General features: G+C 54.8%; 1 protein-coding gene across 5 annotated transcripts in view; it reads left to right on the top strand.

The window, feature by feature from the left end:
* The window catches only part of ZMIZ1 (zinc finger MIZ-type containing 1), a 245,127-nt gene that overhangs the window by 38,689 nt on the left and 180,303 nt on the right, over positions 1 to 26,135 (top strand). For all 5 annotated transcript variants that reach the window (XM_025396307.1, XM_025396308.1, XM_025396306.1 and 2 more), the window contains exon 2: positions 12,010 to 12,119. The gene's annotated coding sequence lies outside the window, so the exon portion shown is untranslated. The remainder of the gene's footprint in view (positions 1 to 12,009; positions 12,120 to 26,135) is intronic.

The raw sequence follows: 26,135 nt of genomic DNA, 5'->3' as shown, positions 1-26,135 counted from the left end.
GGAGAGGTGCTTCCGCCTGGCTTGGCGGCAGCCCATGTAATACTACCTCACTACAGGCATCCTGCAGGTGGCCGAGTGCCCCAGATTTTCTAGGACAGCCCTGGTTTCAGATCCTTCATCTATTGTTCTTGAGTGCCCCTGCCTGAACAGGCGTTTGGGCTCCGCTTTGGAAGTCCTGGCTGCTGTGGGTATAGCCCTCATGATCATGCGCTTTGATCATTTTCAGAGCACTCACTCTTCCATTGCCTTTGCATCTGGCCAGGGGATGGAGCAGCTCCATTTGTTCACTTTTTTCAGGGGAGGGAATTGAAGGCCAGAGTGAGCAAGTGACTGGCTTGAGGCCACACAGCCAGTTAATGTAGACATCTGGCCTGAACCCGTGACACCCATCTTCTGGCCACTTTGGTGTCCACTTACAAAGCTCAAAACTTTCTGCATCCTGCTATTTAAGCCTCATTCATTCAGTCAGCTTTTGTAGCCTGGTGGGTTAGACCTCAGGAGTCAAACAGCATGCTTTGCATTTCAACTACTTCCTGGCCATGTGAATTTTGGTGAGTTCCTTTCTCTCTCTATGCTTCAGTTTCTTCATTGATAAAATGAGTGTAAACACACATGGGACTGTTGTGAGGATTACTGGGTTACCAGTGTCTGGCTCAGGTGAGGGTTCTGGGGGGACGCCGGTGGTGTTCTCAGAGGTGGATTGGTCAGAGCAGCTCACAGTCTGGTGAATGCGAGGTGGGAGGCAGATGTGTTCACTACGAAAGAGCGTTCAAGTGGATGGGTGAGGTCAGAGGTGCACTGGGCCCCGCTGCGCAGTGGGAGGAGGGACCATCTCCATTGCGTCCACACTACTCGGAGGCATTCAGAAAGGCTCCTCCATCCATGGACGCTACTTGGAGCAGAGCTTGCAGGAAGCAGGGAGGACACTGGCCTGACCCTGGCAGATAGCAGCCTCCAAAACTCCTCTGGACAGAAGATGGCACTCATGCCTACCCCCTCACTACCTCCAGCAGCTGGAACTTCTGGGCTGTGTTGTAGGGTGGCGGTGGAGTTGAGAAGAGGTGAAAAGACCCAGTTGCTTTGTCCCAGGGGCAGGCACAGAGTCCTGCCTGAGAGCCCTGGCATGGGGTAATTGTCTATTGTTCGTCGTCTGGTAGGCCAGCTCCCCACCTTCTTTCTGCCTGCCTGCCTTTCCGTCCTTCCTCTCAGCATCTGTCTGTGCAGTATAAAGAGCCCCTCCCAACACAGTCACCAGCAATCTGCTTCCAGGCTAGTGTTGACACCCAAGCCCACCCGGAGACCCATTTATTCTGCCACTGGGGCATAGGGCCCAGTTTTAATCATCCTCGCCTCACTGTGAGATACAGATGGTTGTATTATTAATAGTCATAATTAATCAGCATCCACAGAGGAGCTTTTCCCTAGGCAGCAGATCCTCAGGACAAGCAGTCCTGGGAGGGCCCATTCCAGTCCCCACTTTACAGACAGGGGAAGTGAGGCTGGGAGAAAGGGTGGCGGGACTCATCCGAGGTGGAGCTGGGTATGAACCCCAGCTCAGATCTTGGATCTGATAACCACCTGGAGTGTTGCTGTCTGGAAATGGACTCTTCACCCCACCCACCCATACCTAGGTCCTAGGGTGCTGATTGCTGGGAGAAACTTTCAGCACTGGGGATGGGATGGTGGTGCTCAGGCTGGTGGTGCACTTTGAGATCTCAGGCTGAAAGTGAAGGAAGAAAGGTGGGATGGGGAAGAAAGGCCTGAGGGAGGCAGGACATAGTGGGCTAGCAGGACAGGGGGCCTGATTGGGGTAAGGGTGGGGAGGTGGCCTTGGGTGGAAGGAATGCCAAATACCAACCATCTCCCCGTAATGCACACAGATCGGGGAGCAGGGCCTGAGGTCGGCTGCTTCTCTGTTCTAAGCTCTGCATCCCGGGGACAGTGATGTAAATGCTTGCAGCAGGCAGCGTCCTGATTTATGGGGCTGTTTTGGACGGGCCTGACTCCATCAGCACAGAGGCAGTGAGGGGCTTCTTGCACAATTCTGCAAGCCCACCTTGCTGCCAGCCCACCTGCTCCCCTGCCTGGCTCCTGAGGCTGACCACCACCAAGGCTCACATGCATGCACCCAGACCCATGCCTGGGTAGGCACGCCCAGGCCCACATGCTCTGTGTGCATCTGAGGCTGTCCACATCCCTGCCCACAGCCCATCAGCTGTGTTAGCCCAGCATGCAGGTGTGTGCTGCTCTGGGCCTGTGTGCAGATGAGCACAGGTGTGCCCAGGTGCACACATGTGTGTGTCTTGCCTGCACTCTGCAGGCATCCGTGTGCCTATGTCCTCTGGGCTGCATCTCTCTGTGTTGATCTCTTTGTGGTTCTGGGAAGTGGATGTCTGTTCGCTGTCCTGTGTGTGTCCCAGTGTGGATATGCATTGAGGGGTGTACACGCCTCTGTGCATGTGCGCCTGTGTGCATGTGTCTGTGTGCACACGTGTGGGCATGCAGCTGCCACCTCATCCTGCCTTTTTCACTATGGGTGTTGTCGACACTCACATCCTTGCGTGCAACACACACCCAGTGCCCAGCATGGCTTGACTGCCCCCGCCTGATCATTAGGCTCGTGGATAAGACTCTCTGTCATTGTAAATGAGTATAGAGTGCCCCAGCCCAGGAGTCCTGAAGGAACTGGGGAGGTAGCCTCATCTGTCCTCAGCATCTCCACCCCACCTCCATATGGATGGTGCTGGAGAGGGGAGGCTGGGAGGGAGGGATGTGGCGCCCACCCCCAGGTCCCCACACTGGGTTCCTGATCCAGCCTTTATTTCTCCCCCCCATGCCCACGCACTCGCCCATATTCTGTGCCAGGCCTTGAGGACAGCCCTGGGTCATGGAAGAAGCCCAGTCAAGAGTCAGGCAGCCCGGTGCACAAACCCAGGCTCTAGACAGCCCCTCTGCCTCTCCCATCCTCAGTGTTTTCCCACCTGCAAAATGGTCTTAGCAACAGCCACCCCATGGGGTTATTGTGAGGACAAAAGGGGTGCAGAAACTGCTAGAGAAGTTCCTTCCCCCAGCAGCCCTTAGTCTCCCCATCTGTAAAATGGCAATAATGACCCTCACCAGTGGTCTCATGGAGTGTTTTGAAGGTCAGATGAGAAAAAGGTTCAGTGAAGGCTGCAGGGTGGTACCCATAGCATTTGTTCCAGCTCTGAGCAAAGGAGATGAGGGGTACTGGGCGCTTGGGGGTGGCACGCAGGGCCTGGGCCAGATACCTGCATCCAAACCCCCATGCTGCCACCCTCTGGCTTTGGATGTAGGAAGGTTACTTCGTCTTCGTCTCTGTTATCCTTGGATTTCTCATCTTTCCAGCAGGCATGTTCATAGTAGTATCTACTCCTGACATGGTGGGAGAATTCAGGAGAAATGTGTGTGGAGCTAAGCACAGAGCTTGACACAAAGCAGCTGCTCAAATCAGTGGTATTTGTTATTCTTGTTTCCGGACTTATTGCCATACCGGTGGCCACTTGGTCTGGAAGGACAGGTGAATGCATGGCGGATGGTGCTTTAATATCACATGGGATACCTATTAATGAGGTTTAATCTGTGTTTCCAGACTTGATGTGCATCCGTCCCACCGAAGAAGAGTTCAAGCTTTTCTTCCAGGGAATTAGGAGGGCCATGCTAAAACTGGCAGCCTCAGCCTGAAAGAGGTGCCCTGGGGAAGGAGGTGGTTGGTACTGATTTTGGCGGACTACAAAGGAGCTGGCTCCTGGGACCCTGAATGCTGTGCCCCCTGCAGCCACCCAGTCCCATAGTGGGAAGCCAGTGGTTACATTTACCCATCTCTTTTGAACCACATGGTGGCTGCACCGCACCTGGCTCAGAGGCTCCGAAAGAAGGCCCACAGGGGAACATGGTGTCTTACCTGAGCTAGGTGAGGACTGCAGCCCCCACTGCCAACACTGCCGTCTGGGGCTTCCAGTTTCACCATAGTTCTTCTAAGCTGCCTGGAAGAAGGGCTTAAACTCATGAACTTCGTGACCGATGGACATGAAGTCTGGAAACACAGATGATACCTCATTAACAGGTATCCCAGTTACAGGTATCAATACATCATCTGCCATGCACTCACCTGTGCTTCCAGATGGGGTGGCCACTGGCAGCCAGGGCCTCCTTGCACAGTTATGCAGATGGCTGCCAGCCCACCTGCTCCCCTTGCCCAGCTCCTGGGCTGACCACCACCAGGGCCCCTGTGCACAGAGCCCATGAGCAGTCCCCATCACCGGTGGGCTTCCCAGTCTGTGCCCAACTTAATGATAGCTGCTAGGGTCCAGTAGAGCATGAAATGTCCCCATCCTAGCAGGGGCTTCACTGAAGAAACAAGGCCCTGGCACCCAGGCCAGGGCAGGGAGGAGACAGCTGGTAGACACAGGCAGGGCTGCAGGGGCTCAGAGGTCATGGGGCCCAGGTGGGCAGGCAAGGGAGGAGGCAGGCCAGGCTGGAGCCAGTCCTTGAAGGACAAAGAGGATTTAGCTCACTGGAAGGGATAGCATTCCAGAAGGAGAGAAGAGTGTGGGCAAAAGTTTGGAGTCATTCCTGGGGAAAGGCGTGCCCTCTCCCATCAGACATTTGGCCTGCCCTGGCCACCCAGTCTTTGCTGTCAGTGGCCAGTGGCTGTGGGGTGAAGCAGATGGCCAGGGGGTGGGAGTGATGGGGGATGTGCACCCTCAGGCCTGAGCCAAGGGAGGCCAAGTGGGCCCACACAGGCCAGAGCCTGAGACCTTGGCACCAGCTACTCGGAGCTCTCGACTTGAGAGTTAATGATTCATTTGTGGCCAATTTCTGCTGGCTTTGCCTGGAAATTCCCAAGCTTGCCCCTTCCCTCAGTTTAGGGAGCTCCAAGAATACAGTCTCACTTATACTTGGCTGAGAACGTCTCACCCACTATCCAGGGAATGGTTTTTAAAAGTACAGCAGGTGTGATGTAGGTTAGCCATTAGGAAGAGCTGATCGGGGGCTGCAGGCTGGGGGCTGGGGTGGTTTGTTTGAGTGTTTGGAACAAATATGAACAGAATTCAGTTTAGTGTAAAGTGTTGCGACAGTTACAAATGGGGAGTTAGAACTTGACCCAGAGTAGGACTTGGCTGGGTTGAAAAAGTGATGGCATATGCAAAGGCCCTGGGGCATGAACATCCAGGGAACACTGAGTAATTGTGGTATGGCTGGAGTGTAGAGGGTGTGAGAGACTTATAGAAGTGTGGACACAACTCACAAGTGAAGGACTTGCAGGACTTGAAAATTTGGCAGTGGGATGTGCTGGCAGTGGGGAATCAGGGCTAGTACCTGAGTGGGGGACAGGTGTGTTCAGTTTGGGTTGTAGGGTCGCTTGCCCGTTCCTGTCTTGATTCTGCTGGTCAGCAGACCTTCCTTGACAGCCTGCTCTGTGCCAGGTTGGACCCACGCTCGGCACGGGTCCTGTACCTGTGTGGAGGCTGAACTAAAGGGAGGGGGTTACATGTAGCAATTCAGGTGTGAGCACAGGTGTGTGAGGGAGCAGGGAAATGGCTGATGACTTCAGACCCACTGGGCTCCATCACCGAAAGTCCTCGGGTGAGCATAGCAGAGGTGTTGGGGTAGGCTTCAGGAACCCCATGTTCCTGGCAGGCTCTGTGGACAGGCTGCCTGGAAGCCACCTCTGCCCTGTAATATCAGCATGGCTGAAGAAGCCTGGAATGTGTATCTGTCCCTGTACAGAGGAGAGGAGCAGACGAGGTCCAGAGAGGGGAGGGTTGATGGCAGAGCCCAGGCAGAACTGAGGACCCAGTCTCCCAATCCTGGCTGATTGCACATATCCCACCACCCACCCATTCCTGCAGATCTAAGGACATTTCCCCCAAACCAGGTCAAAAGAGAGCAGCCTGATTGTCCAGGTCAAAATGTCTGGGTGTTTGGGGAGGGAGGGTTCCTTTATATCTTTCACAACTTAGCAAATTTAATTTCTTCTGATTATTTCTTGACGGTCCCAGGCGTTGGTGGTAAACAACCACTCTCCCCAGAATGTTTCCCTGTGACAGCAGCTTTCTCTGGCGAGGGTGCTATCAACACTTGGCAGGGCCTCCTCCTGGCTCCTGGCTCCCAGCTCCTGAGATCCTGAGCTCCTGATCTCCTGGGCTCTGAACAAGGCAGCAAGTGAGGGCTTCTGAACAGCTTTCAGCATACAGAGCTGGCCCTGTATACCAGGGCAGGGACAGGCCTGGCTTCGGAGCCTCAAATGGCCTCTGGTTGTGGATGGTCCCTGTGCGGCGAGGCTGGGTGGTATCAGGTGTCTGCTGGCTCCCACAGCTCTGGTGCCGAGGTCCTTGGCATGGCTCAGTGGTAGGAGGGAGCCTGTCTCCTGAGCAGCTCTGCCAGGCTTGTCTGTGGCCGAGAGACCGGCAGCATACTGGGCCTGCAGCCTCCGTGGTCTGCGTCACACTGGCTTAGGTGTCCTGAGTCAGAGCCAGGAAATGGATCTGCCATGCGGGGGTGGAGGTGCTGCTGCCCGGGCAGCTGGGGTGAACCCCAACCTCCTGCCCACCCACACCTGGAGGGTCCTGGCCTTGTGCTTCCCTCCCCTGGCCTGGCCTTAATATGACCAGTGCCTGGAGGAGAGGCTGAAGTTCCAGCTGCTCCACGCTCCACTTCCTGTGCCAGGCCCCCACCCCACAGGCTGTTGTTGGCAGGGTGGGTGCTGAGATACAGGCACCGCGCTAGGCTGTGCTTTCGCCTGAGTTATTCTATTCCCTTTTTCTAGAATGCCCTTTCCAACTCATTGTCTGGGTGATTTTCTGCTCCCCCTCCAAGAATTTACACAAGAATGACTTTTTTGGTGAAGACTTCCCTGGCCCCCTACTCTGGCCAAGGCTGCCCCCCTTTCCTCTGAGCCCCCTCTCCATTGACGGCTCCTGTCACAGTGTAGTATATTCACGTTTGGAGCCCGTTCGCCTGAGTGGGTGCCTTGAGGCTTTTTTCTTTGTGGGTCTTACAGGCCTGATGTGTAGTATCAGCTCAATAAAAGCAGGCTGGATTTAATTAAGGGGGTTCCTGAAGGCGGTGCTGGAGTTTCCCTTTGTTAATGGTGTGGTGAAGAGGAGGCGGGAGTTTGCAAATGGAGAGAGGCTGACTTGCCTGCCCGACCCCTGCCCCTGATCCCCTCTGAGGGCAGTGCTGCCCCGCTGACTGCTGGGGACTGGGGTGGCCCCCTCCGTTTCCATGCAGCGGCAGCCTTCCCTGCCCAGCAGGAGCTGGCTCCCCGGGTTGCCAGAGTGATCACTCTCCAGAAAACACCCCAGTGGAAACTGCATGAATGATTGATAAGAGCTGAGAGCTGTTTAATTTTTTCCCCCTGTTTAATGGCTATCAATAATTTAATACGCTCTCTGTATGTTTTTAAGAAATAGCACCCATTTCGCCGTCTCCGGTTTAGCGGGCTAAATGATTTAAGTGTTGGAAATGTGCTCTGAGGATGGAGGTTGAGTGAGTCGGAGAAATCTGGAGGCTAGGGGTGGGGGAAGGCGGGTTCAGAGCCAGCCACAGCATCTTGGCCTGGGAGTGTGTGTGCGTGTGTGTGTGTGTGTGTGTGTGTGTGTGTGTGAAGGTGGGAGGGAGAAGGGAGGGAGGGAAGGGGCGGGTAAAAGCCAGCTCCTCTCTGCTAAGAGCAAGATAATTGCTTTTCCGGGGCCTCACTGAGCAGCAGCTGAACAGCTGTCAGCACCCCCCTCTCCAATGCTAAGCTTTTTTTCTGGATGGCTCTGGGGGGCCCAGGGGGGCTAGGAAGGAGCTGCCGCCGGTATCACCACGGGCTGAGAATCTCCCCTCCCCCTGACATCTTTGCCCCCTCCTAAAGCTTCTAAATCATTTTTATTTTAACGATGCAATAAGGCTGCTGCCCGGGTGGTGTCTTCCAGATGGGGTGTGGGTGGTGGAGTGGAGTGAGGGACTCAGAGGGACCTGGAGGGTCATCTGCCAGTGCTCCCCCAAACTTTCCAGATGCAGAGCATCACCCGAGAGGACTTGCTAAAAATTTAAATTTCTGGGCTGTGTTCCAGACCCATAGACTTCCATTCCCAGGGGAGAGGCCTGGGAAGCTGTGGGTTTAACAATCAGCCCAGGTGATTCTTAGCAGAGGAGTTTGGGAACTACAGAGTCCAGCTCTGTTCTGGTGCTTACAGCACCCACAGTACCATGTGGCAGCTCCCTTCTGCTTGCATGCCTCTGGGAATGAGGTACTCACCACCTCTCAAGGTAGCAGACCCACTTGTGGAAGGCGTACTCTAGTCCAGAGTTGCTTCTGATGTTAGGCTGTGACCTACCCAGCTGCCCTTGTGGGCTTGGAGTTTTCTCTGCTATGGGACAGACCGTGTTTCCTGGGATCTGATGTCTTTCCCTCTCCCAGCCTCGCCACTTTCTGGCTTGTTTGGGCCTCTCTGCTGGGTAAGGAGCTTCCTCTCTTAGCAAAAGGTCCTGGAGGTAGAAGGCAGAAAGGTGACAGGTGCTGTGGCCTGCCTGTAGTGCGTGAAGTGGCTGCATCATCCTACAGCTGGTAAGCATCATCGCCGGTACGGTGGGGACCTTGAGGAAGGCGGAAAGAGGCTGGGCCTGAGCACCACCTTGGCCTATCAGGAACTCCGTTCCTCCCACGGGAGAGAAAACTGGCTCATCAGAGATCGTTGTGTCAGCCATAGCTCTTAGATGACACTGGGGGGAACTGAGGGCTGAGAGATTTCCCCAGAGGCCACATATCTATTTAGGACAGAGCTGGAGCTGCAAATATGGGGGCAAGAGGCCCTTAGAGGGGTGGCCAGGCCAAGGCCCTGGTTTTAGGGATCAGCTGAGGCCCCAGCCAGTCACTCACCTGAGGTCGGACGTGGGAGGGCTTCCGCCTTCTCAGTCACTCGGGGCTGATGGACAATTCATGGAGTCAATACGTGGAAGGATTTTGGTGGAGCCGATGCCCAGACTTTGTCTGGCATTACAGCTCTTCCTTCTGTCTGCCCAGCAGTTCGCATTGTTTTGCCAGAGGGTGTAGCATTATACTACTACCATGGGTCTCCCAATTTTGTTTTAATAGATAATTAAGAGGGGCGGAGTGGCGCACATTTACTGGGCATCATGGTCTACTGCAAAATGGGGAGTATAATCCCCACCATAAACCCTGCACTCTTAGCCCCTTACCGCATCCCCAGATTCAGCCCCACCCTCCATCTCCGTGGGAGAAGGCTGGGACCCCAGGAGAGAATTGCCATTTTGGGTGCTGGCAGCTGACCCATCTTGTGATCCCAGTCCCCCATTCTCCCCTGAAACCTGCTCTGCCCTCACAGTATGGCTGGGGGTGTCTCGACCCTGGGGAAAGATGAATAGGGGTGCCACCCAACCGTGATAGAGCTTCTGCTTAGAGATCTCTGAGAGCTGGGAAGGCAGAAGAGAGACTTATACACCCTGGGGAAGACCCAGCCCCAGAGAGAGAACTGTGTGAATATGGACACCCAGGCAAGGCCTGGGGAGGTCAGGGAGGGCTTCCAGGAGAAGGTGCCACCTGACTGCAGGCTTGAGCATGGTAGGAAGGGGAAGGGCATCCTGGGGTGGAGGTGTGATGCAGCCTGTGGAGGTGCACAAAAGAGTGACGTAGAGCCTGCAGGGCTGGGGATGGGCTACAGAGGCCAGCTGGCCAGGGCGGGGCTGACCTGATTCACCTGGGCAGAGAGCCACGGAAAGATTTGTCTTTAGTTCCCATTGAAGTGTTACACCCATGCAGAAAAGTGTGTATCTCCTACATTTGTAGCTTGACAAATTATCCTGAAGGGCACATGCTTCTGTAGCCGCTAGGCAGATCAAGAAACAGAACCTTGCAGACCAGCCTCTGTGCCCTCTAGTCACTGCCGCCTCAAGGATACTGACTGTCCTGACTTCCAGCCTGCTGTGAGTTATCTCCTGCTGCCCAGCACACCACCTGAAAACTTGGTGGCTTAAAGCAGACACCATTTATGAAACCTCACAGTTCTGTGGTTTGGCTGGGCTTCTCCCCCGATTCCCTTCGGCTCCTCCCCCGATTCCCTTCGGCTCATGTGGCTCCAGTCACCTTTGAGGGTCTGCTGGACTGGAAGGTCCAGACGGCCTCAGTCACACAGGCAGTGGGTGCTGGCTGTTGCCGGGGGAGTTCCCCACCCTCCAGGAAGACAGACACCTCCCTCCATGGCCTGCAGCCTCCCAAGAGAGGGAAGGGTAGAAATGACAGGACCTCTTGAGGCCTAGTCTCTATAACTCATAAAATGTCACTCACACTGAATCCTATTGATCTAAACAACTCTCAAGGCCAGCTCTTAGTGGGTGGAGAACAGACTCCACCTTTTGATAGGAGGAACTCCCGAGGACCCTGCCGTATTTCGTCTATTACAAGCGTAGAGTCTTTTTGCCCTTCTTGACCTTTATATAAATGGATCTCTTAAGTGTATTCTCTGTTGTGCCTGGCTTTTTGAGTCAACACTATGTTTGCAAGATTTACCCGTGGTGTTGTTGGATGACGTTGCAGATCACTCATTCCCAAACCTGTGCAGCAGTTTGTTGTGTGGAAACACCAGTTGACCCATTCTGTGGTTGGTGGCCATTTGAGAAGTTTTCATTTTCTGACTGTTATGAATTGCCTTGCAACGAGCATTCTAGCACATGTCTTCTGGTGAACATATGCACATTTTTCTGTGGACATGGAGTTGCTGGGTCATGGGAGAGGTCACAGGGTAAGAGACCCTTCCAAACTGTTCTTCAGAGTGGTGGGACTAGTGTCTAGTGTGTGCCCCACCAGCAGAAGGGGACTTTAGAAGACCCAGATGGGCTGGAGGTGCATCTCGTGGACACTGGAAGGGGCTTCCCATGATGTCCCCTCTGCCCGCCCTGAGCCTCAGGCCCCCAGGTCGGGGGAAGTGGAGCCCTGAGGCTGATCCCTCTTTTCTGAGCGTGAGCTTTCCTGCTGCACTTTTTCCACCTCAGAAGCCTCCCACTGCCTTCTCCTTTTCCCAGAAGCTGCCTTTCGTGGTTGACCTGACCCTCAACAGTCAGGGAAGCCAGGGGTCTGCAAATGCAGGAGCTGGGGGGAAGACGGCCACACTGCTTCCATCCCTGAGGAGGTTTGGACTTCACTCCAGCCTTGCCTTTCACCATGTGAGGAACCCTTTCCCTCTCAGGGCCTCAGTTTCCTCATTTGTAAAATGACAGAGAAAAGTATCAACCTCACCAAGTCTCTTTCTTCTCATCAACCTGACCCCATATTCTAGAATTGAACAGAGGAAGGGATGCGGGGAGGCCTCCTGCCTTCAGTCGTCCCATGTTGTTCTGTTTGTTCACTGCACACCTTCACGGCACCATTCCTCCATCAAGGAGTCTTTGTGGTCTTTGTTAACCAGTTCAGAGGACAGAGAGAAACTAGACCTCACTCCCAATGTCCAGGAGCTGGGCCTGGAGCGGGAGAGTGTCCGGTGGGAAGCGGGAGGAGGCAGGGTTGGCCAGGTGCACAGCCCACTGGAGACGAACGAGCAAGGAGGGGCAGGTGGGAGAGGGCTCCACGGAAGCACTTGAGCAGAGTCTTGAAGGCCAGGGGCCCTTGAAAGACAGAGAAGTGGGGAGAAGAGCTCTGATTGGGGCACCCAGCGTGTGCCAAGGCCAGAGCCAGGGGCTCTGGGAGGCTGGGCTGACTGGAACCCAGTGGTGGGCGGGCAGGTTTGGCTGCTGCTGTGGTCTGTGGCTTTCAGGGCTGCAGGGCTGCCTGGCCGGAGCTGGGGCTTCGAATGTGCCATTCAGGAGCTGCAACCTTTATTTGGCAGTGGCGGGGCGGTATCCAGTGTCTAGGGTAGCTCCATGTTGGTGGGCCAGTTCCATCTTCCAGGAGATGGCAGCAAGGACCTAGAGGTCTGTGATGTGGGTGAGGGGCTGCCCGCAGGGTCAGAGCGTGGAGCTCACTGTCCCCTTTCTTGTCTCCCACAGGACTCACGGCAGCTGTATTCTGATTTCGTACTGCTGCTGGGGCTGCTGCCTCGTCCTCCAGACACTCTCAGCAGACTTGAGTCCTGGTCCTTCGGCGGAGGCCTGAGCAGGTGAGTAAGATGGGCTAGCCCTCTGGTGCTATGCACCTGCTGATGTGGGGCAGACAGGGAGTATGGGCCACCCAGAGTGCATGGTGCTGTTTCAGGGGTCCAGAGGGCTGGGGAGGGGTGGGGCTTCTTTCTCAGTCTTTATTTGTTCCCTGGCCTTTTCCTCTCAAAGGAAGCCACACAGAGGAGGGTTGTGAGTGTCCTGACCTGGGACCTAGACATTGGATTTTATTCTGCAGCCAACTCTCAGTGTAGCCTTGGGTAGCCCTTTCCTTCTAGAGGGCCTCAGCTTTCTACTCTAGTCTATGGAAATAATAGTAATGATATCCTCTAACCCAACAAGCACTTAGCTGTATTCTGGGTACTGTGCGAAGTACTGTAGAGTTGTTACTTCTTTCAGCATCACAGCAGCCTTATGAGGGCATGCTGTAATCACCAGCATTGTACATGTGAGAAAACTGAACCTCATTCAGGACGTTAACTTGCCCCAGGCGGCACACCTAGCTGAGCCTAGGGTTCAAGTCCAGGTCTGTGTGGCTCCAGTGTGCCAGGCACTGCCCCCCTGGCCTACTCTGCCTCTGGCCTTGCTCCTAGCTTCTTCTTGGGGGTGGGGATCTGGGCAATTATGGGTGTCTTCAGAAGTGCCGGATCCTGTCCCAACTCAAGAAAAAGGGAGGGGGGCTCTTACCAGGTGACAGGCTCCTCGTGGGTCTGCAGTCATGACATCACATGTGATGTGATGCGGCAGGGACCAGGCCTGGTCTCCAGGTACCTCTGAGGTGGCAGCCAGGGCGCCCTCTAGAGGAGGGGTGTGTAGGCTGGATAAGGCTTTCTTTCCCTCTGCACCTCACGTTTGTTTTCCTAAGCTTGTATTAAACACTGTGTGCCAACTCCTGGATTAGGCACCCACTGCAGTGCAAGGGAAAGGGGCCTGTCCCAGTCTCTGCTCCATGGAGAAACAGAAAGATCCCGATGATGTGGCAAGCCCCGTAGCAGTGGCGTGGAGAGGGTTCAGAGGCTGTGGGGGAGAATTCTGGGGAGGTGACCCCAAGTGAGTTACAGTATGGGGAGACAGAAGCAGTAGATGGAGCAGAACCTGGCAGGATGTGCATGCACATACAGACATGAATGGTGGTGAGTGCACAGATAATACAGACGTGCCAATGTGCACTTCCTCACAAACGTGTACATACACGTCGCTTCTGCATGCCACGTAAGTGCACACAGATAACACTTGCATGCACTTGCATGCTCACATACATATTCACAAACTCCTGTTGGAACTACACACATACATGAGCCCAAACTCTCACAAGCACACAGCATTCTCATACACACGGGGCTGCATATCCACGCACACACAATGCAGGGTGCGTTCCAACAAGAAGAGGCAATTCAGAGGTCGATAGCTCTGCACCAGCAAAAGCTTCCAGCAGGTCCTGGGAGGCTCTGGGCAGCCTGGGCCGAGGCTGAGCTGGAGCTCTGTTTGTGTGTATGTTGGGGAGGGTGTTGGGGCTTGAGGGCCAGCCATGCGACTGACCATGGACAAGCCCTTGCCCTCTCTGGGCCTCATTCCCCATCTAGAAACAGGAATCGTCCCCGTCCACCTCCTATACGGTGGCCGCAAGGACGAGAGGCTGCTGTATAGATTGTGGAGAGCAATTTTGGGCACTCTGCAGGGCTTCAACAAATTGAAACTAGTAGTCTCATGAGAAGAAAATAGGTTACGGGCAGAGTGGGGATGCTGGGGCTGTTGCTCTCCAGGCTTCTCATCCCCTGGGGCCTTGGTACTCTCTGAATCATGGGCACGACAGTCCACCCTGCCTGCCTCCCCCAAGGTGGTGGGGGTCTGTGTCATCCCTGCTCTCGCTTTCCCACCTGCACTTCCCTGTTGACTCCTGAGGAGTTGGGAGCCTGCAGTGCCCAGCTTTGGTACAGCAACCACATTTGGCTCCCTGCCAAAAGACTGGCACATTGCCTCCGTGAGTTCTATAAATCCCCTTGAGAAGCCTGAGAAGAAGGTCTTACCGAGCAATTTCCAGATGAGGAAATCGAGGCACAATAAATGTAGGCGAGGTTCTCAGGGACACCTGCTCATGCGTGTTGGAGCTGGGCTTCAGATCCAGGTCATCAGATATGAACATTTATGCTCTTTTCTCCCATGATCTCCCTTCAGGGATAGGTCATTTATTACCCACTTTGCAAATGAGGAAAATGAGGCTCAGAGAGGGCAGGCCACTCAGTCAGGAAGTAGCACAGCCAGGATTGGGTGCTTATTAACCACACTGTACCCTCCTCAATTCAACATTTCCTTTTCCTTTCCCTCCCTCCTTCCCAGAGAGCCCCTCCATGTTAGAGGGGGTTCCCAAGGAGGCTTCTGGGATTATCTGGGCTTTATTTCTGACCTAGTATTTGCAGGCATATTTGCCATTTTCTTGCAAGTAGAAAGATAGGCTGTTTTCTGGGGTCTGCTTTCTAGCATAAACTAGTAACTTCCTCTCCACGACTCCTTTGTAAAGCATCCTTAGGATTGTCCTCTGGAAACTTGGCCAGCAGAAAGCTCTGGGGTACCCAAGAGGCCTGGAGGAGTCCTAGGCCTTTGGAGAGGTAGCCACTGTTTGCATACCTACTGGGAGGCTCTGTGACCTCCTAAAGGGTCAGAGTGTGGGACCACAGCACAGGGAGCCAGGGTTCTGCCTGGCATAGGTGGTAGGTTCCCCTATGGAAGAAAATCGGAAAGGATCCCCAGGAGGTGACATTTAAGCTGAGCCTTGGAAAGAGGAGAAATTTGCTAGGTTGGTGTCGAAGGCCAAGGAAGACCCAGCAGAAGGCTCCGCTCCACCAGAGTCCCAGAAAAATGAGAGTTTACTCATGGCCCTTCGCACCTGCACCTGCACCCAGCAACACCCATCAGAGTCTCCTAGAATCAGGGCTAGCTAATAATTCAGCTGTGGTCCAATGCTAAATGAAAATGCAGAGCCCTTTGTTCATGAATTATAAAGGATTTCAGGATGATGACAGCAAAGTAGGGTCCTTCTAAGCTTGCAGCCCTGTGTGACGGCCCATGAAGCCAACCCTGCTTGAGTAAGTGTAGCAGTTGTGGGGTTTAGCGCCAAGAACTGAGTTCGAGTGCAGGCGCCACCAGTTACTTACCAGCCTGACGACCTTGGGCAGGTCCTCCTCATCTCCATAAGCCTCATCTGCCAGTGAGCGATGGTACCCTCCTGCCTGCAGAGGAGGGTCAGTGGTGCCAGCATCTAGCTTATCCCAAGCAGTCCAGGACAGAAGCTTTGGCCAGGGTGGAACGGCAACCCTTTCCGTCAGGTAGTGGTATTCAAGGCTCTCCTGCCCCGCCCCATTTACCTTCCAGCGCTGCCCCTGCCTACCTTGGTGGCCTGGTGTTTTGTGCTTTTCCAAATCCACCAGGCTGGGCAGTGGAGGATATGGGGAGTCTACTCTGTTTTATTTGCAGAGCCTTCTGTCTGGACTGCCCCTTGCCTACCCATCCATCTCTCCTTGGCAGACTCACTCCTGCAGGTTAGATGTCATGGAGACTTCTTTGACCCCCAGCTCCTTCCTTCCAGCCTTTGCTCTGTGATACCTTCAGTAGCTGCCGTGACCTCTTGCACTATAGAGTTCTCTTCAGTGTGCAAAGCCCTTTCACACCCATCACACCCTTGAGAACTCTTGAAAGGCCCTATTCCCATTTGCTAGATAGGAAAACAGAGGCTCAGAGGTACAACCACCCTAAGTTCCTAGGCTGAGGTCAGACCCACATTGGGCAGGGGTGTAGACAGTGGCAGCAGAGAGTGGTACCTAGGCTCCACCCTCGGCCGCCTCATCTCGCAGCATTTGGGAAGACTGGCTTTTCCCTTTTGGTAGAAAGCTCCAGCCCCTGGCCTAGGAGAGGTGTGTGGGTTGCTGAAGAGGGTCTGGCAGAGCACGGAGGTCCAGCCAGCTAGAGTAGACATGCGCCCAGCCCTGCTTTTCCCCACAAGTGATGTGGCCCAGTTCACGTTGCTCAGCAGGCTAGAGCCAGGTGTACATGGCTCCGAAGTCTGGGGCGGAGGTGAGAAGGCCCTAGCTGGCCTGGGCTGCAACGGCGGGCAAAGGCTGGCCGGATGAGAGGGGTGTCGCGTCAGGGGCATGACAAACTGTTCCATATAGCTGGCAGTTCACGAAAGACACTCAGAACACTCTTGGTGGATGAGTGTGGAGGATGCTGGCGGACTGCGGCAGGAGACTGGGCTGAGGCGTGGAGGTTTTCCAGTTCTGCTACCCCTTTCTTTGTGGCTTCTCATTAGTGACTTCACCTCTCTGTGCCCCATTTACTCATCTATAAAAATGGGGGGAATATCTCTCTAGTTGTGAGGGATTCAACGAAGTAAGCCATGGGCACTCTCACAGCCGTACCTGGAGCGTGGTTAGTGCTTTCTGGCACTTTCTAGCATGTAGAGTGGAGGTGGCAGCAGCGGGAGTGAGTGGGGGGCGGACTCCAGGGCTGTGGCCACACAGGAGGGTTTCCCTCCACGGAGCTGCATGGTTGTGTGGTCTTTTAAGAAAACGTGAAGAGGGAGATCAGGGATTGGGGTTGGGCTGGATTTGGGTTTCATATGAGGCAATCCCAAACAGCTGTTGCTCAGAGCTTTGTGGGCAGCCACCTGGGGCGAAGGCTGCACTCTCCTCGCCAGCCCCTCCAACCCCTGGTGTGCGGCTTTAGGCTGCCAGCATGCACACCCTAAGCTGTCAGTCAGCAGACTTCCAGGGTTACATAGGTGGTTTGGGGCTGGCCGTGAAGACCTTGAATGCCAAGCCCAGCTCACAGCAGGCCTGGCCAGGGCCCAGCCCATGGCCACACGGAGCTGGGATTCCAGGGTCCGCATATGGCATGCCTGTCAATCTTCAGCGCCAGCTGAGAATGCACACCTCTCCTCCCACTGCGTGGAATCTGTGGCCTGCAGCCCAGGCCCTCCACCCCAGCCTCTGCAGCCTGCTATGACTCCACAACCCCCACCCCAGCCTAGAGCTGGGAATCATTTGCAGCTCACTGCTTATTCCTGCCCAAGGTAGGATGCCCCTCTGGGTCACCTGGGTGGGACTGCTGTCCTGTTGGGCCCTCTGAGCAGGACTTGTATTCAAGCCTCAGTCCCATCACAGAACTGCTGTGTGACCTTGGACAAGTTGCTGCCCCTCTCTGAGCAGCCGTTTATTGGTCTGTAAAACCAGAGGATTGGGATGGGTCAGGGATTACAAACTACAGTCTTCAAGGGTGTCAACAACCCATTGAAGGTGGTACTATCCTGTTGTACAAATGAGAAAACTCAAAGCACAGAGAGGTTAAGAAACTTAGCCAAGGTCACACAGGTTTTAGTGGAGCTAGGACTCAGCCCAGTTTTATCTGACACCATAATATGTGTAAACTGCCTGTCATAGGTACTTGCATATTTGCTGGATGATCCATTCTCTTCATCAGCCAGCTTGGGGTTGAACACTTCCTTGTGCTCCCGCACTGTGCTAGACCCTGGTATCCAACAGTGAATCTGCAGTTGAGCTGGGAGAACACAGCCGCAGGTGCGGAGGTCTGAGTAGAGGTCACAGTCTCCAGTGCAGGCTTACTAGGTAGGTGCAGCTCTTTCCTCATGCTGTAGGAGGCAGCCAGAGAAGACTGCCTGGTGGAGGGGGAAGGGGAATGGGGTTCCTATAGAGTGGAAGAGTAGGGTCTTCCTGGGGTCTCTGCACAACTTGGTGGCATGGGTCAGGGCAGTCCAGCTGGGGAGGAAGATTGAGTCAGCCATAGCTGAGGCAGCCCCTGAGGGCCTTGAATGCTAGGCCACAGAGTTTGGCCATGAACCTGCAGGGAGTGGGGAGCCAAAAGAAACTGTAGGGCAGTGGCAGCTCCTTTGTGAGAGCTAGGAGGGCTGGCCTCAGCCTGCAAGCAGAGCCACCCTAAACCGTGTAGGCTACATGGGGGGTGCAGAGGCTGGCTGGGGCAGGAACCAGCAGCCGCAGCGATAGGAGCCTTCTATCTGCAGAAAGGCAGGACCAACCCCGAGGGGCCAAGGAAGCTCTGGGGACCTGTGGAGAGTCACCAGAACTGGGACTGAGAGCTGCGCGGGAACCCGCAGACCTGGCTATGTGGAGCTGCATTTGTGTTCTGCCTCCTGCTGTGAGAGGTTTGCCACCGTGATCCATTTAGCCAGAGAGCCCCAGCGAGGCCGGGATTTGCAGGCCCAATGGTCAGGGCTAGGGGCAATGCCTCAGAGTCAGGGCCTAGTGTGAGGCTTACAAGGGGCAAGAGGGTGAGGAAGGAAAGTGGACTCAGGAAACCAGGGGCTGCCCTTTCCCTCATCAGCCTCCTCTGCCAAGGCTCAGCAGAGTGTCCAGCCGGTTCACTGTCTGGGAGGCCGCTGACCACGGCATGGCATTACCTAGGGCCAGGGTCTACGGACTCTGAAGGCCTCAGAGGTCAGGGAGGGCTTCCTGGAGGAGGTGAGTTGCCAGCTGAGCCCCAAAGAATGACCAGACTATGAGCCAAACTGAAAGCATTCCACGCAAAGGGAACAGCTGGGCCAAGACCCTGCAGCAGCCACACTGGGGCAGATAATGGGGGCTTTGTGGAGGCTGGGACTGCACAGCAGCGAAAGAAATGAGGCTGGAGATACCCCCGGAGGGTTGGAGACGGCAGAAGGAGGAAGGTTATATTTTGCTTCTAACTTGCTAAATGCCTCTGAGTAGGTCACTGCCCCACTTTTGTGCCTCAGTTTCCCTTGCATCTCCTCTGAGCTTCAGGCACCTGGGGAGCCACAGCAGGGAAGTGCCTCAGTGGAAGAATCCGCTTCTGGAGGCTGTGAACTGGTGCGGGGGATCTGAGCTGAGGGAAGTATGGGTTTCCCCAGCACCTTGGGGGACAGCTGGCCCAGAAGGCTGCTGCTGGACCCAAGGCTTCTGCCCGGTGGAGGAGAGCTGACCTAAGATTTCTGGGGTTTGCCAGGCTGGACCAGCCTGGGAGGATGAGGGATTAGGTCCCTAGGGCAGCCCCCACTATGTACTAAGGATCTGGGTCCCAAGATAAAATTAAAGATGTGCCTCCCCTCTCTTTCTGTGACCAACTCCCTCCTTCCTCCTTCTGCCTTTTCCCTCCTGCTGGGGACAGGGAGGGGACAGTATTCCTTCCCAAGGCTGTAGCCGGCTGATACCCTGATGCAGAGGAAATGCCATGCCAGTGCCAGGCCTGCTGCCGGCACTCTGGGTGCCTGGGTCCCTCTCCAGGTGTGGCCCCTCCCCGTAGCCTTGGGCTCGGCCCGGTCTGTGTTTGCAGAGCCTCCACTGACCTGCAGCGGCCTCTCTCTCATGCCTCTCCTATTAGCAGAGCGCCAGCCATGGGCTTCTTGGATTCCAAGTTTCTGGGATTGCGCAAATCCCCCCAGCAGTTTGTACAGCGGCCAGCTCAGGCCCTGTCAGCTCCGGACGGCCCAGGTTCCTGCTCGGGAAGTCCATTCTTTTCTGGAATAATAAAGCAGCCGCCCCACAGCAGGGGGTGGCAAGCTTCTCTTATCCTCACAACCCCTGACTCATGTCACCCTCATAACATCAAGTGGGCGGAGCGGGGCGGTGGCGTTTTCCAGAGAGGGAACTAGAGTCAGAAAAGAGAAGGCATGAGACTTGACCAGGGTCACACGGCCCAGCCAGGACTCCAGTCAGGCCCCTGGTCCGGCTTTTTGGACTGAGCCAGTGTTTCCTGTTCAGGGCCATGAGGCAGGTGAGTTGGGAGCAGGCCCTTTGCAGGAGCTGCTGGGGGCCAGCAGGAGAGGCCACCAGTCTCTGTCTTCCCTCTTTGGCTCCAGCTGCTTTAATTGGCCGTGGCTGCCAGTGGCGCTGACATTTACCTGGTGGGAAGGAGGGCCTCCTCCCTCTTGAATTGAGATGCTAAAAATAACTGGGCCCAGCTACCCAGGGCCCCTGCTCAGCCAGCGCCTGCCTGCACCCTCAGCGACCTTTTTTCTGGGTGCTGGAAGCTAATTGCTTTGCAAGCATGCAGTTCCTTGTGCTGAGAACTTCCTAGGGATTGGGGCAGGAGGCATTGCATGCTCAGCTTCCAAGTCTGAAGAGGGATCCCTGCAAGACCTCCCTCCCCTCCAGGTAGCAGGGTGATGGGCTCCTGCCTCAGGTCTCCCTCCCCCTTTTCTCCCTGGGTGCAGTACCTGTCCAGGTTGACTACTCCACCCCTGGGTGCTTGGGTGCCTTCTTTGAGCTGCCAGAGTTTCCCCTGGGCTCTAAGAGAGGGGCCTCTGCCCCTCCTTGGAGTTTTCTAATACTCATCTCTCCCTGCACCATACCATAGCACATTTCCAAGCCTCTCTCTTCTCATCTCGGAAATGGGCATGAATCTGACCTAAACATACCTGATCAAGAGCGGAGTCCCTGGGGCCAGGAGGAGGCGTGTGCACATCGTGAGGCGTTCCTTTCTCTTGCTGTGTAAATAGACCCTGGAACCCAGATAAATTAGATTGATTGGACCAGAAGGGGAAGGTCTTGAAGACCCAGGCTGAGGATTAGGGACTCAGTCTCCCTGAAAACAGGGGATGCTTGCCCATCCCCAGGGCACCTCCAGAGTGGCCTGCATGTTTGTTCATTTCTTGCCCTGGGTCAGTGTGACCAGAACCATTTTGACATTGGCCTACATTACCCGGGCTTTGGGGTCATTCTAGTGGAAAAAGAAGTGGTTTTCAGGGCTCTGTGCTTGGCAGGTGTGAGAGTCTGGGCATGCTTAACCCGTCCACAGCTGAATTTCCTCATCTGAAAATGGGGATGATAATACTTCCTTCCCCGTTAAGTATTGTAAGGATTAGATTAGCAATATATGCACGGTACTTAGAAAGTCTGATGCAGGGCAAGCACTTGGTATGTGTTAGCTGGTACTCATAGTAGTAAGAATAGTCTAGCAGTTGGGAGTAGTAACAGCGGCCACCTGCCGTTTGTTTAATGATTTTTATCAGATGCTGTGCCGGATGCTAAGCACTTTACATACATTATTTAATGTCACTCTCCCCCACCTCCCAGCAACCATATAGAAGGTACTGTTATAAGCTCTACGTTCCAGATGAGGAAACTGAGACGCAGAGAGTGGTTGAACTGAAAACCAGAGTTCAGCATCACCCCACTAGGGTGGCCATCCAGATTGCCTGGGACCGTCCTGGTTCTAGCATGGAAAGTTCCATGTCCCAGAAACCTGTCACTTGTGGGCAAACCAGGATGGTTGACCACCCAAGGCCTGCGTCCACTGGCCCCACTCCAAAGCCCACAGGATCCTCTCCTTGGCTCAGAGGCTTGCTGCAGTTGCTTGGCCCCTTTCCACAACTCATAGACCCCTCCCCCAGCCAGATTGTGCCTGCCCATCCCCCAAGGCCTGGCTCCAGTCTCCTCTCCGGCTTCCTCTCTTCCCTCCCCTCTGCCAGCAGGAGGGGCATGACTCATGCCTGGTGGGCTCTTTGCTCAAGGCTGTGACTGCAGTTGTCTGCTGGACTCTGAGCTGCCCCTCACCAGGCTTCAGTCTCTCCATTTGCACTGAGGGCTTTGGTGGCTTTGCTCCCAGCTTTCCAGAGACGTTCAGAAAACCTCTTCCTTGAAAGAGGGAGGGCAGAGCGAGCCCCTGCCCCCAGCCCTGGCCTGGGCAGTTGGGAGGGATCGCACTGGCCCTTCCGGTGCATTGATGGAGTGCACTGCTGACAAAAGAGAAAGGTCAGCAGGCGGACAGAGCGGAGTTGGTGGTGGCCTGCTGGCCTGCAGTACCCTCCCCCAAGTCAGGGCTTCCTGGGGGAGGGGTGCAGTGCTCCCTGGACTCTGGGTCAATTCATATTGATGCAGGCAGCTGCTGGCTCAGCAAAGCTGGGCCTCCAAGCCCCCAGAGGGCTGCGGGGAGAAGTCTGGGTCATCCTTGACACCTCACTTTCCCTGACCCCCACCTCCAGCAGTCGATTAGGCCCCCTTCACCGTCTCTGGATCTGTGACCCTCTCACCATCCCAGCCCTGCTGGGGACCATCTTCCTGCTTCTGAATCCCTGAGCCCTTCCCAGCTGTCTCTGGCTTCCCCCATCACCATGCATAAAGTCAGAATTTTGAGGCTGACATTAAGGCCCTTCCTGAGCTCAGAAAGACTGCCCAGAGCTACCCAGGCCTTCTCTGATATCAGCCTGCCCTCCACCCTCCGACCCCAAGGTCATGTGAAGGGTCTGGGGACACCCTGAGCGCCAGGCCGAGCGCTGTCCAGTCAACACTCCAACGCTACCCAGTATGCAGGGCTGAGCCTGCAGCAGAGCTGCAGCCAGGTGCCAAATGGATGCAGTGCCCCCTCCGTGCCCTCTTCAGACTCCCCCTTGAGCTGCCGCCATGCAGTTGCCCAGTGGATCTCATGCCCCAGCTCCCAGAGGGCAGGAGTTATCTGTCTCCCCAGCACATCGGCCAAAGTCCGGTGATGGCAGGAAAGTGTCATGGTTGGTGCATAGGCGCTGGGGTCATAATATGAGGGTCCGATTCTGGCTCCGTCACTGACTAACCGTGTGACCTTGGGCAGTCACTTAACCTCTCGGTGCTTCAGTGACATCATTTGTGAAATGTGGGTATTAATGTTCCCTCCTTCACAGGATAGTGGGATTCAATGAAGTGACACTTATAAAGTGTTCGCAGGGCCCCAGAACATTTTAAGGGTCAATAAAGTGAGCTCCCATCAGTCATCATCAGGCAGGTACAATATCTATGAAATGAGCACTGTCTTCCAAATAGGGCCCTCTTAGTTCTTTGAAGGGTCCTTGCATTTTTGCCTGGACTGTTCTCTCTTTGTCTTCCTCCTGCCCTGGCATCCCACCGTACCCCCGCCTGACATCTCCTGAGACCTCAGGAAGCCAGCCTGCCCTAGCCTCGCATTCTGGCCTAATCCACCCCATCACCATGGAATGCCTTCAGGCTATGGCCAGGAGTTCTTCCCGTGTCCCCTACAGCCCTGCACAGGTGCTTGGACCACAGTGGATGCCTAATAAGAATTTGTTGGGTTGAACTGATATTCACCAAGCAAAGTCATCTCCAAGAACAATGCAGCAATGACCAGCCAGGCCTCTGGGCCCATCCACAGCCCATTGAGGACATTTCTGAGACCAGTCCTGAGCTGCTTTGTGCAGGGGAACAGCACATGCCCACTCTGGCTTCCTCAGTGGCAGGGGCTTGGGGACAGGTGGGGGTGGCACTGGGGCTCAGCAGCCACACCGGAAGGTTTCTCAGGGAGTTCATCTCCCTGTTCTCTGAGCTGTCTTGCCTGTTTTGTTTGCCTCGGTCCCTTCCCCACCCCCACAGTTCTCTGTTAAATTGTGTTATTATATTTAAACAAATCAATTCCATTGCAGAGTTTTTCCTGTCCTAATGATGAGTTTGCAGCACAAATGCCATTGATTTCTCACAGCCCTGAAAACCAGTTGATGAATAGCACCAGGCTTGTCTTTGGAGAGGCACTTAGAGCAGCTCTGCATGGCCCCTTCTGCTTCTCCCCTGTGCTGTCCCCCTCATTCAGGACCCCACCCCCACCCCATACTCCACTGCCCCCTGAGTTGGGGCTGAAGTCGTGTGATAAAGGGAGATCTTCCGTGCCGGCCAGGGCGGGAATGTCATCGCAAGGGCCCGGCCCTATTCTGGTGGAACAATCATAGTGGAGATTTGTATTGATTTTGGCCAAAGGCAGGAGCGCAACTTACAGAGCAGAGAAGTGGTGCGGTGTGATCTTTGTCTTCCCTTACAAGTTCAGAGCGCGTTCCTGAGAGTGATGGCAGATAGCAGCTCAGACACCATTTCTAGACCTTGCTGGGGCTGCTGAAAGACCTTTGAGCACTGCTGTTTTAAAGGGAGGCTCCGGAGGTTTGAGAGCTGTCTGCGCTGGGGAGTGCAAAACTTCCCTTTGTGAAATCCTTCAGAACCTGCAGTGTTCAAAGTCACGGTTAAACCACTACCCAGGGCTTTGACTTTCAGATCACTGCCACGTGCACGGGCTTCTCTGAGCTTTCTTATGACCCCGGGGTTTGGGTGGGCAGGTAATATTGTTCCCATTTAGAGGCCGGCAGACTGAGTCAGGGTAGTCAGTGGAGAGAGGGAAGGGCTGCTTGTCCACTCCAAGTCTTGAATGCAGCAGCGGCTCCCGTGTCTCCTCCTGCAAGGGTAATACATGGCAGGGAAACTCTCATCACCAGCCTTTTTGACCCAGCTTTCTGTGTGAGCCCAGGTCCTCGTGCAGGTGTCTCCACTCAGCTGCTGCCTGCAGCATACCACACAAGCCTGTGTGTTGGGCTGGAGTGAGGCAGGAGGGAGCAGCAAGGACTGTGGCATTCTGGAGAGTGCCTGCCCCACCTAAATTCCTAAAAGTTTGGACAACCCATGCCCGTAAAAGTATACTACATGGGATGGGACTGGGGGCCAAATCTGCTGCCTCTCCCCTATTCTAATTCAAGCCTTTGTTTTGGAGACTAGAATATGTGGCCCAGAATTGGAAATGGCTCTTCAAGGTCACAGCACAAAGCAGTGGTGAGCTGGAGTTTGGGTCTGGAAGAAGGCGATGAGGCCCCACAGACAGTGCTCTCTCCCCTCCCTCAGGCTTGGTAAGGCAGTGGGGTGGGGGCAGGGCCAGGGACCATGTTCTAGGGAAGACAGGCCCCTCACCTCGGACACCCAGGGGTGGCTCAGCAGGCCCCACTTCCCTTTTTTCTCCCTTCCTCCTTCCCTCCCACGCAGACAGACCTCCTGTCCCTGTAATCAGGTTAGCCTCCTGCTCCGATGAGCTGGACCAGCTGCCTCTTAATGGCCTGTCGACCTGGGCCCCTCGCTGGCTCTGGGGTGGGGGAGGGGAAGCTAAGACAAGAACTGTTGGTGGAAAGAGGCTGTCCACTTCCTTGATTCAGACCTTTCCACAGCTTCTAGGATAACGTCCAAGCCCTTAGAATGGCATCCAAGACCCTGCTTGCTTCTCCAGCGCCCACCTCCGGTACACTCTTTTCCTGCAGTCACATGATGCTGTTTCCTGCCTCCCTGCCTTTTCACATGCAGGTCCTTTGGCTACTTCCCACCTTCTCAGAAAACTCCTGTGCATCCTTCAAAACCCAATTTGTGCCTCTTCCTGGGGACTGCTTCCTCTGGGCTCCTGCCTGTGTACTCTCACAGCATTGGGTGCTCTGCCGGTCTGGAAATTATTCCCACTGTGTTGGCCTCCATTATTCCTGGATCTGGTTTCTCCCGAGTTCAGGGAGGAAAGGAAGAATATTCCCTTCCGTCTGCACCTCGGGTACAGCACAGAGAAGTGCTCAGTGAAAGTATAGGGCCAGCAAAGAAGAGAGAAGTAGGGACCAGGGAAGAGAAAGAGACAAGAGTATAAAAACAGCTGCTCCCAGCCCCTCACACCGCCCTAGCCTGCTTCCTGCCAGGGAGGCCATTCCCAGCAACGCATGCCTGGCCTGAAATAGACACATGGGGGCCTTGGTAGTGCATTTTCATAGCTCAACACTAAGCAACCTCCTCCCCATATTCCTTGGGCACTGAAGCTCCCTCTCTTCCCAGGGCCTTGCCTCTGCAGCCAAGACCCCTCCTCCAGCAGTGCCCAGACCTCGCCCCTCTGTTCCTGTTAACTTTGTTTTATAAATAAATCATATAAATAGGCTCCTCTGATTCCTCGGAGCATGCAGTGTTTAAGGACTGGGGCACTGCCGCAGGCATAATTGTACTACCGAATCCATCAGCTGCCTAATTACCATTCATTTTGCATTTATTTCTGCTAATTAAAAAGAGAGAAACTCCTAACAACTTTTACGTAAATACTATATTTGTTCTATGTAAAGATGGGATGCTAATTTGCTGGTGATTAGCTGATTATCGGATTTTATAGCTGTCACACAGGATGGCCCTGTCTCCCATTTGCACCCCAGACACCACTTGAGGCCCCTGATCAGATATGGGAGGAAGGAGTCAAGGGAGACCCACCTGGGGGGTTCAAGG

The sequence above is a fragment of the Theropithecus gelada genome, chromosome 9 (assembly GCF_003255815.1).
Source record: "Theropithecus gelada isolate Dixy chromosome 9, Tgel_1.0, whole genome shotgun sequence".
Taxonomy (NCBI): Eukaryota; Metazoa; Chordata; class Mammalia; order Primates; family Cercopithecidae; genus Theropithecus; species Theropithecus gelada.
This window is presented reverse-complemented; position numbering and strand designations above follow the sequence as displayed.